General features: G+C 44.4%; 4 non-coding genes across 4 annotated transcripts; all 4 read right to left on the bottom strand.

Moving 5' to 3' along the window:
- Positions 1 to 646: 646 nt before the first annotated feature.
- Positions 647 to 719, bottom strand: Trnak-cuu (transfer RNA lysine (anticodon CUU)). Its single transcript has one exon. It is a non-coding gene; the product is annotated as a tRNA-Lys (tRNA).
- A 7,227-nt stretch (positions 720 to 7,946) lies between these two features.
- Positions 7,947 to 8,019, bottom strand: Trnak-cuu (transfer RNA lysine (anticodon CUU)). Its single transcript has one exon. It is a non-coding gene; the product is annotated as a tRNA-Lys (tRNA).
- A 1,431-nt stretch (positions 8,020 to 9,450) lies between these two features.
- Trnak-cuu (transfer RNA lysine (anticodon CUU)) lies at positions 9,451 to 9,524 on the bottom strand. The gene has a single exon. It is a non-coding gene; the product is annotated as a tRNA-Lys (tRNA).
- A 1,429-nt stretch (positions 9,525 to 10,953) lies between these two features.
- Trnak-cuu (transfer RNA lysine (anticodon CUU)) lies at positions 10,954 to 11,026 on the bottom strand. The gene has a single exon. It is a non-coding gene; the product is annotated as a tRNA-Lys (tRNA).
- Between the last annotated feature and the right edge of the window lie 1,330 nt (positions 11,027 to 12,356).

Genomic DNA, 12,356 nt, shown 5'->3' on the forward strand with positions numbered 1-12,356 from the left:
CGACGACGACGACCGCGGGAGGCTCTGACATATGTGAGAAATACATCTATAAAATGTAATTCAGACTGCCTCGTCCCACCTTATGCTGAACCGCTTTGGCAAATGCTTTATCTGCGCCATTCGCCTTAATCACATCTGAGAGTAATTCTTAATAAAAGGCATGTCGCTAATTGTTCGTCATCACAGATACTGTTTGCTATACGGCCACGACGCGCAACTGATTTCCAAAATTCGACTTCTTCCTTTTAGGATGGAACTCACGACCCTTGGTTTACTAGTCCAGTGCTCTACCACTGAGCTAAAGAGGCGCATCCTAGCAGTACATTTGCGTAATTCGTACTTACGGTCGTCTGGATCATCAGACTTCAGCTGACAACACTTCATATTACCGACTAATATTTGCAGCTATGGCGACCCATTACTGCTTGGCTACACATCTGACACGTAACCGATGTCCTCTCCAAACAACAACACTTGCATTTCAGAAGATGTCTTTCACACATGTCTACAAAATCACCTTCACCTTCAAATACAGTTTCCTTGCGACTGACAGAGACGTAGGCAAAGTTTAAAGTTGCTATTTTCATTACATCACGTTAATCAGAAAAACGGTAATTTACATCTGCAGCGGAACAAAATTCAATTTCGCCCAGCGTGGGGCTCGAACCCACGACCCTGAGATTAAGAGTCTCATGCTCTACCGACTGAGCTAGCCGGGTTGCTTCGGTGAATACTTGCCGGGCAGCACGTCACACAGTACTCGTTTGGGTTGGGTGGTCCCATACAGAATCTCTCCATGTTGCCTAATGTTTTCCTAACGTCACACTCGTCACGTACTTCACTTTTATTTCATAATCATTTCTGAGAGGTAAAGGAATTGCATGACAACCTGCAGAGCTAGTGGCGTCAAAATTAACACTCATACTTGATGTGACTCAAAAGGCGAACGAGTTACTTTCCGACGTTGTTTTAGATGTGCAAGTGCCAGTGGAAACTCGCGGTGACGGCACTCTGCCGACCATTTCGCTAGTTAACACCGGTCTTGTAGTGTGTGTTTCAAGCTCAAGAGCATCTCCAAGCAGAAAATGGTCAACAGCAACATTCAGACGGTTTCGTACTGCTCAAATGCTACATTAAAACGGTATGTTTCTTTTTCAGAACTGATAAAACACGAGCGTGACAGCATTCGAACCTGTAATCTTCTGATCCGAAGTCCGACGCCTTATCCATATTTTTTTTTTTTTTTTTTTTTTTTCTCATCCACTGCTTCTCGGCAACCTAGCATACTTCTTTGTAATATATAATAAAGTTGTAGGAAGTAGTGGACCCTGAACCTGTATATTATTTGTTTTAATTTCTGTTTAGTTTTTTTTATTGTTATTATTATTATTTTTGTTTGTTTGTTATTTTTTTATTGTAAATGAAAAATCTTCATGGAATGTGAAGAAGGAATTTTATGTTAAGGCACTAATTCCATAGCCTCCTTTCCTTCTTGAGATTAATAATAATAATAAAAAAGTATGTTCCCTTCCATGGAAACAAATGAAACTTCCTTCTCAGTCATAAAATGAATGTATAAGAAAACAATTTATCTTTAACCCTGCGATACTGGCTTTCGGCTTCGGCTTCTGCTGTGCAAGAAACAAAATAGCCTTCTTTGCCAGCAGAGGATAAGTGATTGTAATATGAAACTGTAAAATTGTACTTCTCCCCAATTGTTTTTGTTTAAGCGTCGTTTCGCTTAAATAAACGATTTTTGTTTATCTCGTTGGCTTGTCAACCAATGCCCAGTCGCTCGAATACAATTTTAAGCATATTGCCGTAGTTTTTCTTGTGGTCTTTATATTTCAGGGCGTTATAAAAAGCACACTTCAAGTACATGTAAAAATCAGTGGAATTGTCATTTCCCAGGTGATTAATTACGTAATTCACATAGTGTCCCATTAACCAATGGACCGAGTTGTTTTTTGCTGCTGGAAAATAGCAAGTCTGAGGCCTGAGGAATGTAACAGGGGGAAAATTTTCCACCGAAGATCTCGTAAGAAAAGCCAGTTGTTCCTTAATCCAATTACAGAGTTGTAGATTGCCACCGCACGTGAATCTGTGCACTAACGTGTCGATCAATTTGCATTTGAGACATAGGTTCGTGTCGCTAACGCCGATTGCATGTAACCTTTCATTGGTGCTTACGGTCTCATTCACTGTTTTATACCACGCTGACTTGACGTCCGATGGTAGACCACGCATATTAATATTTTTCCATATGGCGTCCCAATCAGTGTGTGGGTATTTACTTTCCAATTTGTTTCTCCCCTCCATTTTCTTTCGATGGCACAGAATATCGCGGGCCGTGATCCGTCGTGAGTTGATGATGACACCGCCGAGATAGCTGAATTCCACAAAATATACACGAACGTACTGGAGCCGGTTATTTATTTTTTGCACATTCACCGGCGCCTGTAAACTGGCAGGCCTGACAACTTCAAATAATTTAGTTGTAATGCTATCAGCGTGGTCGCTAAGGATAGTGGCGGTCCTTTTTATAAAAAGCGCAGACGCCTTATTTCTGATGTCAACTAACCCCAAACCTCCATTCCTGGGATCTAAGGTCGCAGTTTTTGCGTCGACTCTGAATATATCCCCTCTCCAAAGATAGCTGGCAATGGTAGACATTATCTTTTTTCCAATCATTTTCGGTAGTGGGAAGATCTGTGCTATAAAGTAACTCCTGGAGAGAATGCAGTGGTTAATGAAAATCACCCTCTGAACTTGGTTCATGTTACGGTGGAGGTTTTCTCTTGTTGTTCCAAGAAGTTGTCCCGACGTATTTCTCCAATTGATAGCTGCCATTTTTAACGGACAAGGTGTCAGTGTTATTCCTAGTGCTTTGCATTGGGTGACCATTGTGGCCCAGGCTAAGGTGGTATGTTGAAAACCCCGCAGGTTTAGGAGTTTGCTTTTGTTTGCGTTGACACCTGCTCCGGAGACTCTACAGTACTTTTTAATTAGCGTTTCCAATTTCAAAATGTCGTCGGGATTTCGCAGGACGACTCCGACATCATCGGCATAGGCGTTTATGACTGTTCGGTGACCAGATAATGTGATGCCAGTTAGAGTGGCATGAACACTGCGGAGGAAAGATTCTAATGAAAGCACGAATAGGAACATGGAGAGGGGGCTTCCTTGAGGAACGCCGCGCCTGATCTGAACCTGCTTTGTCCTCTGGCAGTTAACTGATATACAAGCGCTGATGCCTGTTGCAACATTTCTGATCACACTTACGACTCGCTCATTAAAACCTATTTTGTTCAGTGTGGCACTAAGGAATCTATGATCCACACGATCAAATGCTTTCTGGAAGTCAATAAACATGATAGCACATTTTATGGTGGTCACAGCAGTGATTGCAATTATATCTCTATATTCAGCTATGCTTTTGAAAATGCTCTTGGTAGGCACACAGGACTGGTATGGACTTACTATCTTTTTGGCCAACTGTGAGAGTCTGTTGTTTAAAATTCTGCCGATGATTTTATAATCGGAGTTTAACAGGGAGATAGGACGAAAGTTGTTGAGGTTTCTTTTTGCAGCATTTTTTGGGATTAGTACTATTGTGCTCTCTTTAAAAACAGCAGGTAAATGCTTTCCCTGAAGCACCTCGTTCGTCATTCGGGTAAACATGTCACCAATCAGAGGCCAGTATCGTTTATAAAATTCAACAGGCAAACCATCCGGTCCCGGCGATTTCCTCAGAGGAGATTTGCAGATGATTCTGTGGATATCTTCGTTAGTACACTCAACGAGAAGGTCTTCGTTTTCCTCGTCCGAGACCTGTGGAGCTATGTAACTAAGGAACTCATCGAAGGACTCTTCACATACCGGGTTGGCAGTGTATAGGTCTTCGTAATATTTGTGCACTGCATTGACGATGTCTCTCTGAGTCGTGAGTGTCTCGCCAGTTTCAGACTGAAGTCCATCAATGAAGGTGCGTCTCCTGTTTCTTTCGTGCTTCAGTAGATGGTACAAGGAAGCATGTTCATCCTCCACGACTGTCTTAGCCTTGGATTTTAATTTCAGACCCTCCATCTGCTGTCTTTTAAGACTGAGCAATTTGGCCTTAGTTTGCTTGATATCTGCCAGACGGACGTTGGAAGTGTTTGCCTGCTCATATAAATTTCGCAGCATGGTATAATAAAATTCTATGGAATTTTTCAAGTCTTTCGATCGTTGTACACTATACTGGATGAGAACTTTTCTCAGTTTAGGCTTTGCCCTGTTGCACCACCAGTCTAGTACTGAGACGTGTCTATCTGCAGAGCGGAGGCACAATGCCCACGCTTCTGTCAAACTTTCTTCTAATCCGTCGTCCTGCATCAGCGACGTATTAAGGTGCCATGAACTTCTAAAACGGCGAGTGGGTTGCGCAGTAAGGTTGATGGAAGCTAGCACGGAGCTATGATCAGAAAAGTAAACTGGAATCGTCTCTGCTTTAATGAAGGAGCTGACTAGACTTTGCGATATGTAGAGTCTGTCGATACTGCTACGTGAGTGAGGACCTAGGAATGTAAATGCCACAAATGTGGGATACATTATTTCCCAAGCATCTTTAAGCTGTAAAACAGTGACGAAACGCTTCAGTTCAATGCAGTTATTAAAATTCGGAACCTGGTCTTTCTTATTTATCACACAATTAAAATCACCGCCTATTATAAGATCTTTTGGGTTTTTCCGTAATAAATAAATGATTTCTTCTTTATAGAACTGTGCTCTTTCCATTCTATTGGATGTGCCAGAAGGGGCATACAGATTGATAAGGGTAGAACCAAAGACTTTTATACCTATCGCTCTGCCGGAGTCCAACCTCTCGATATCCGAGACAGGAATCCCCTCCCTGACTAAAATTGCTGTACCGACGTTGGTGTCAAGTGAGACATTTAAAATCGCCAAATATCCAGGCACTGTAAGATTAGTCAGCACTACTTCCTGTAGGAAAGCAATGTCCGTCCCTGACTCATATAAATAATCCTTGAGCGCTGTAACTTTAGTCACGGATGTAATCCTGTTAATATTGATAGTCGTAATTGTATATGCCTGGGACATTTAGTTTGCATAAAAAGTGAATAAGTGATTAAAAAGATAACAAAATATTAATAAAAAAAAAAAGAGATGTGCAGCTTCTAGAAGGGAGAAACGACTCCGCTTAAACAAACATCTAAAAGAATAGTCAGTATTTGAAGCTCGGTAAACACTTCATCTGGTTCCTCTGAAATATGACTAAGACAGTAGTACAATTAGAAATGAAACTGGTTCAACAAAATCCTTTTTTTTTTCATCTTACAGCCTCATTTTGGTGCAGGATTCCGAACATCTCGGGTTTTAGTTTTACCGAGGGGCTTTGCATCACTAATGTCACTTGAAGGTACCTCCTTAGGTCTTTCCGTGATGATTTCATACAAGACGTTCTTGGCCGTCGCTTCCTCTTGTGCTGGTTGTTGTTTGCATTGGTTACGGAAAGCTTTGAGAGTAGGTTGCGGTTTGAGTCGACGTCTTCGGACATCTTGGTTCAACGCGCCGTCATTCGGATTGTCTATCTTTACCACCGTTGTGACCGAAGCTGCCTCAACAGCGTCCTTTTTACGAGTGCCATTTCCTTGTTCTTCCGTCACTAGCTCCAGAGCACTGACTGAGTCGGCGGTTTGTGGGTCTGTAAGTTCTTGAGTTAGGTTCCGCTCCGTCACCTCTTGTGCTTCGGAGTGCGCCTCTTCCGTCTCCGCGACAATCGTTACTGCGTCCCCTCCGTGGACCGTTTGTACCTGTTCAGCCGCCGACAGCGGCCGGGTTGCCTCAGCGGCTGTCGTCACGTCAATACATGTACTGTTTGTTTCCTCGAGCACATCCGCATTACACTGCTTCTGCTTGCGGGTGGAAGGCGAATTACGGGCGGACTCGCCGTCCGAGCCGTCATCGGTCGTTTCCAACGGTCGCTTCTTATTCTGGAAATCGCAATCGGGAACAGAAGGGTGTGATGTAATGACGCTCAGGGGAGGGAACTCCGTAGTAGTTATGGCGGGCACTGCAGAAGTACATGCACCACTGTCGTTAACCGAAAGAAGGGAAGTGCTATTTGGTAAGACATCGCTGAGGGTCAGTTTTTGACGCTGTGTTAGATTGTTCCGAAGAACAAAAACACGGCGCGGACAATCTTGTCGGAAATGACCTGTCTCATTGCAAATATTGCACGTGCGCTCCTGACCAGAATACACAACATGTGCTTTATGGCCTGCAACGGATATATGGGACGGAATGTTGGCTTTCACCTCCATTTCAACGGATCTAATGCCATTAAAACACTGTATCTTGTATAGCTTCGACCATCTTTCGTTATAGATAGATTTAACTTCGCCATATTTAGATAGAGCGTCCTTGATCAACTGATTATCAATTTCAATTGGAACATTCAAAATCCTGACATTGGTGTACATGATATCAGCTTTTCGTACAGAGACATTACTTTTTGAACCGTCTCGATGAACAAATTCGACGGAATTACCCCATTTTGCAAGCAACTTATCGACTGTCACTGAGTTCAGAAATTTAACAAAAACACAGTATTTTTCAGCATCTAATTGCGTGGTATGAACAGAGTCAGAATTTATACCGATTACCTCAGTCAGCCAATCGTGGATTTCCAGCGCAGTGGGTTGGACCGGCCGTGTTTCTTTCTCGAACGAGAAGACTAAAGTATTCTTCCTGACGGTGTCAGACATGGTCGTCGGTTCCGACGAAATTCCGGCAACAACCGAAATTGCGGCGAAGCACGAGACGTGGAACGGACGAAAGCACTATAAAAACACTTATCAGAGACACCACTCAAAAAATAACAGCGAAAATGTACAGCTAACTTCACGGAAACACCAAACACCGGCGATAGCGCTAACGTACGCGGAGTAAACAACAAGCACGTCCGACCGCGGCGACGGCTAAAGCCAGAATGATTAGGCCACACAGTCACTGACGACCAAGTGCAACTTGTATATGACTCATCTCGAAACGCTCACACCCCTGATAATTTGTGTTTTCGTTCTACACAGCCGCTGCCCTTGCTATTTCCCACCCATTCGTTACATTCAACCTCTTACGTGACCGACCAAATATAGACTGGGAAACAAGACCACACACTTTGTGCATACGGAATCGAAGGCAGGGCGTGCCTCGCCGCATTTGCCACGATGGCCATTTGCTACTTCTGCAGAAGCGGCGGCGGCGACGACGACGACGACGACGACGACGACGACGACGACGACGACGACGACCGCGAGAGGCTCTGACATATGTGAGAAATACATCTATAAAATGTAATTCAGACTGCCTCGGCCCACCTTATGCTGAACCGCTTTGGCAAAGGCTTTATCTGCGCCATTCGCCTTAATCACATCTGAGAGTAATTCTTAATAAAAGGCATGTCGCTAATTGTTCCTCATCACAGATACTGTTTGCTATACGGCCACGACGCGCAACTGATTTCCAAAATTCGACTTCTTCCTTTTAGGATGGAACTCACGACCTTTGGTTTACTAGTCCAGTGCTCTACCACTGAACTAAAGAGGCGCATCCTAGCGGTACATTTGCTTAATTAGTACTTACGGTCGTCTGGATCATCAGACTTCAGCTGACAACACTTCATATTACCGACTAATATTTGCAGCTATGGCGACCCATTACTGCTTGGCTACACATCTGACACGTAACCGATGTCCTCTCCAAACAACAACACTTGCATTTCAGAACATGTCTTTCACACATGTCTACAAAATCACCTTCACCTTCAAATACAGTTTCCTTGCGACTGACAGAGACGTAGGCAAAGTTTAAAGTTGCTATTTCCATTACATCACTTTAATCAGAAAAACGGTAATTTACATCTGCAGCGGAACAAAATTCATTTTCGCCCAGCATGGGGCTCGAACCCACGACCCTGAGATTAAGAGTCTCATGCTCTACCGACTGAGCTAGCCGGGCTGCTTCGGTGAATACTTGCCGGGCAGCACGTCACACAGTACTCGTTTGGGTTGGGTGGTCCCATACAGAATCTCTCCATGCTGCCTAATGTTTTCCTAACGTCACTCTCGTCACGTACTTCACTTTTATTTCATAATCATTTCTGAGAGGTAAAGGAATTGCATGACAAACTGCAGAGCTAGTGGCGTCAAAATTAACACTCATACTTGATGTGACTCAAAAGGCGAACGAGTTACTTTCCGACGTTGTTTTAGATGTGCAAGTGCCAGTGGAAACTCGTGGTGACGGCACTCTGCCGAACATTTCGCTAGTTAACACCGGTCTTGTAGTGTGTTTCAAGCTCAAGAGCATCTCCAAGCAGAAAATGGTCAACAGCAACATTCAGACGGTTTCGTACTGCTCAAATGCTACATTAAAACGGTATGTTTCTTTTTCAGAACTGATAAAACACGAGCGTGACAGAATTCGAACCTGTAATCTTCTGATCCGAAGTCCGACGCCTTATCCATTAGGCCACACAGTCACTGACGACCAAGTGCAACTTGTATATGACTCATCTCGAAACGCTCACACCCCTGATAATTTGTGTTTTCGTTCTACACAGCCGCTGCCCTTGCTCTTTCCCACCCATTCGTTACATTCAACCTCTTACGTGACCGACCAAATATAGACTGGGAAACAAGACCACACACTTTGTGCATACGGAATCGAAGGCAGGGCGTTCCTCGCCGCATTTGCCACGATGGCCATTTGCTACTTCTGCAGAAGCGGCGGCGGCGACGACGACGACGACGACGACCGCGAGAGGCTCTGACATATGTGAGAAATACATCTATAAAATGTAATTCAGACTGCCTCGTCCCACCTTATGCTGAACCGCTTTGGCGAATGCTTTATCTGCGCCATTCGCCTTAATCACATCTGAGAGTAATTCTTAATAAAAAGCATGTCGCTAATTGTTCGTCATCACAGATACTGTTTGCTATACGGCCACGACGCGCAACTGATTTCCAAAATTCGACTTCTTCCTTTGAGGATGGAACTCATGACCCTTGGTTTACTAGTCCAGTGCTCTACCACTGAGCTAAAGAGGCGCATCCTAGCGGTACATTTGCGTTATTCGTCCTTACGGTCGTCTGGATCATCAGACTTCAGCTGACAACACTTCATATTACCGACTAATATTTGCAGCTATGGCGACCCATTACTGCTTGGCTACACATCTGACACGTAACCGATGTCCTCTCCAAACAACAACACTTGCATTTCAGAACATGTCTTTCACACATGTCTACAAAATCACCTTCACCTTCAAATACAGTTTCCATGCGACTGACAGAGACGTAGGCAAAGTTTAAAGTTGCTATTTCCATTACATCACGTTAATCAGAAAAACGGTAATTTACATCTGCAGCGGAACAAAATTCCGTTTCGCCAGCGTGGGGCTCGAACCCACGACCCTGAGATTAAGAGTCTCATGCTCTACCGACTGAGCTAGCCGGGCTGCTTAGGTGAATATTTGCCGTACAGCACGTCCCACAGTACTCGTTTTGGTTGGGTGGTCCCATACAGAATCTCTCCATGCTGCCTCATGTTTTCCTAACGTCACACTCGTCACGTACTTCACTTTTATTTCATAAGCATTTCTGAGAGGTAAGGAATTGCATGACAACCTGCAGAGCTAGTGGCTTCAAAATTAACACTCATACTTGATGTGGCTCAAAAGGCGAACGAGTTACTTTCCGACATTGTTTTAGATGTGCAAGTGCCAGTGGAAACTCGCGGTGACGGCACTCTGCCGACCATTTCGCTAGTTAACACCGGTCTTGTAGTGTGTGTTTCAAGCTCAAGAGCATCTCCAAGCAGAAAATGGTCAACAGCAACATTCAGACGGTTTCGTACTGCTCAAATGCTACATTAAAACGGTATGTTTCTTTTTCAGAACTGATAAAACACGAGCGTGACAGAATTCGAACCTGTAATCTTCTGATCCGAAGTCCGACGCCTTATCCATTAGGCCACACAGTCACTGACGACCAAGTGCAACTTGTATATGACTCATCTCGAAACGCTCACACCCCTGATAATTTGTGTTTTCGTTCTACATAGCCGCTGCCCTTCCTCTTTCCCACCCATTCGTTACATTCAACCTCTTACGTGACCGACCAAATATAGACTGGGAAACAAGACCACACACTTTGTGCATACGGAATCGAAGGCAGGGCGTGCCTCGCCGCATTTGCCACGATGGCCATTTGCTACTTCTGCAGAAGCGGTGGCGGCGACGACGACGACGACGACCGCGAGAGGCTCTGACATATGTGAGAAATACATCTATAAAATGTAATTCAGACTGCCTCGTCCCACCTTATGCTGAACCGCTTTGGCAAATGCTTTATCTGCGCCATTCGCCTTAATCACATCTGAGAGTAATTCTTAATAAAAGGCATGTCGCTAATTGTTCGTCATCACAGATACTGTTTGCTATACGCCCACGACGCGCAACTGATTTCCAAAATTCGACTTCTTCCTTCGAGGATGGAACTAACGACCCTTGGTTTACTAGTCCAGTGCTCTACCACTGAGCTAAAGAGGCGCGCTCTAGCGGTACTTTTGCATACTTCGTCCTTACGGTCGTCTGGATCATCAGACTTCAGCTGACAACACTTCGTATTACCGACTAATATTTGCAGCTATGGCGACCCATTACTGCTTGGCTACACATCTGACACGTAACCGATGTCCTCTCCAAACAACAACACTTGCATTTCAAAACATGTCTTTCACACATGTCTACAAAATCACCTTCACCTTCAAATACAGTTTCCTTGCGACTGACAAAGACGTAGGCTAAGTTTAAAGTTGCTATTTCCATTACATCACGTTAATCATAAAAACGGTAATTTACATCTGCAGCGGAACAATATTCCGTTCCGCCCAGCGTGGGGCTCGATCCCACGACCCTGAGATTAAGAGTCTCATGCTCTACCGACTGATCTAGCCGGGCTGCTTGGGTGATTACTTGCCGTGCAGCACGTCACAAAGTACTCGTTTGGGTTGGGTGGTCCCATACAGAATCTCTCCATGCTGCCTAATGTTTTCCTAACGTCACACTCGTCACGTACTTCACTTTTATTTCATAATCATTTCTGAGAGGTAAGGAATTGCATGACAACCAGCAGAGCTAATGGCGTCAAAATTAACACTCATACTTGATGTGACTCAAAAGGCGAACGAGTTACTTTCCGACGTTGTTTTAGACGTGCAAGTGCCAGTGGAAACTCGCGGTGACGGCACTCTGCCGACCATTTCGCTAGTTAACACCGGTCTTGTAGTGTGTGTTTCAAGCTCAAGAGCATCTCCAAGCAGAAAATGGTCAACAGAAACATTCAGACGGTTTCGTACTGCTCAAATGCTACATTAAAACGGTATGTTTCTTTTTCAGAACTGATAAAACACGAGCGTGACAGCATTCGAACCTGTAATCTTCAGATCCGAAGTCCGACGCCTTATCCATTAGGCCACACAGTCACTGACGACCAAGTGCAAATTGTATATGACTCATCTCGAAACGCTCACACCCCTGATAATTTGTGTTTTCGTTCTACACAGCCGCTGCCCTTGCTCTTTCCCACCCATTCGTTACATTCAGCCTCTTACGTGACCGACCAAATATAGACTGGGAAACAAGACCACACACTTTGTGCATACGGAATCGAAGGCAGGGCGTGCGTCGCCGCATTTGCCACGATGGCCATTTGCTACTTCTGCAGAAGCGGCGGCGGCGGCGACGACGACGACGACGACGACGACCGCGAGAGGCTCTGACATATGTGAGAAATACATCTATAAAATGTAATTCAGACTGCCTCGTCCCACCTTATGCTGAACCGCTTTGGCAAATGCTTTATCTGCGCCATTCGTCTTAATCACATCTGAGAGTAATTCTTAATAAATGGCTTGTCGCTAATTGTTCGTCATCACAGATACTGTTTGCTATACGGCCACGACGCGCAACTGATTTCCAAAATTCGACTTCTTCCTTTTAGGATGGAACTCACGACCCTTGGTTTACTAGTCCAGTGCTCTACCACTGAGCTAAAGAGGCGCATCCTAGCGGTGCATTTGCGTAATTCGTACTTACGGTCATCTGGATCATCAGACTTCAGCTGACAACACTTCGTATTACCGACTAATATTTGCAGCTATGGCGACCCATTACTGCTTGGCTACACATCTGACACGTAACCGATGTCCTCTCCAAACAACAACACTTGCATTTCAGAAGATGTCTTTCACACATGTCTACAAAATCACCTTCACCTTCAAATACAGTT

This window comes from Schistocerca gregaria, chromosome 8, assembly GCF_023897955.1.
Source record: "Schistocerca gregaria isolate iqSchGreg1 chromosome 8, iqSchGreg1.2, whole genome shotgun sequence".
Lineage (NCBI taxonomy): Eukaryota > Metazoa > Arthropoda > Insecta > Orthoptera > Acrididae > Schistocerca > Schistocerca gregaria.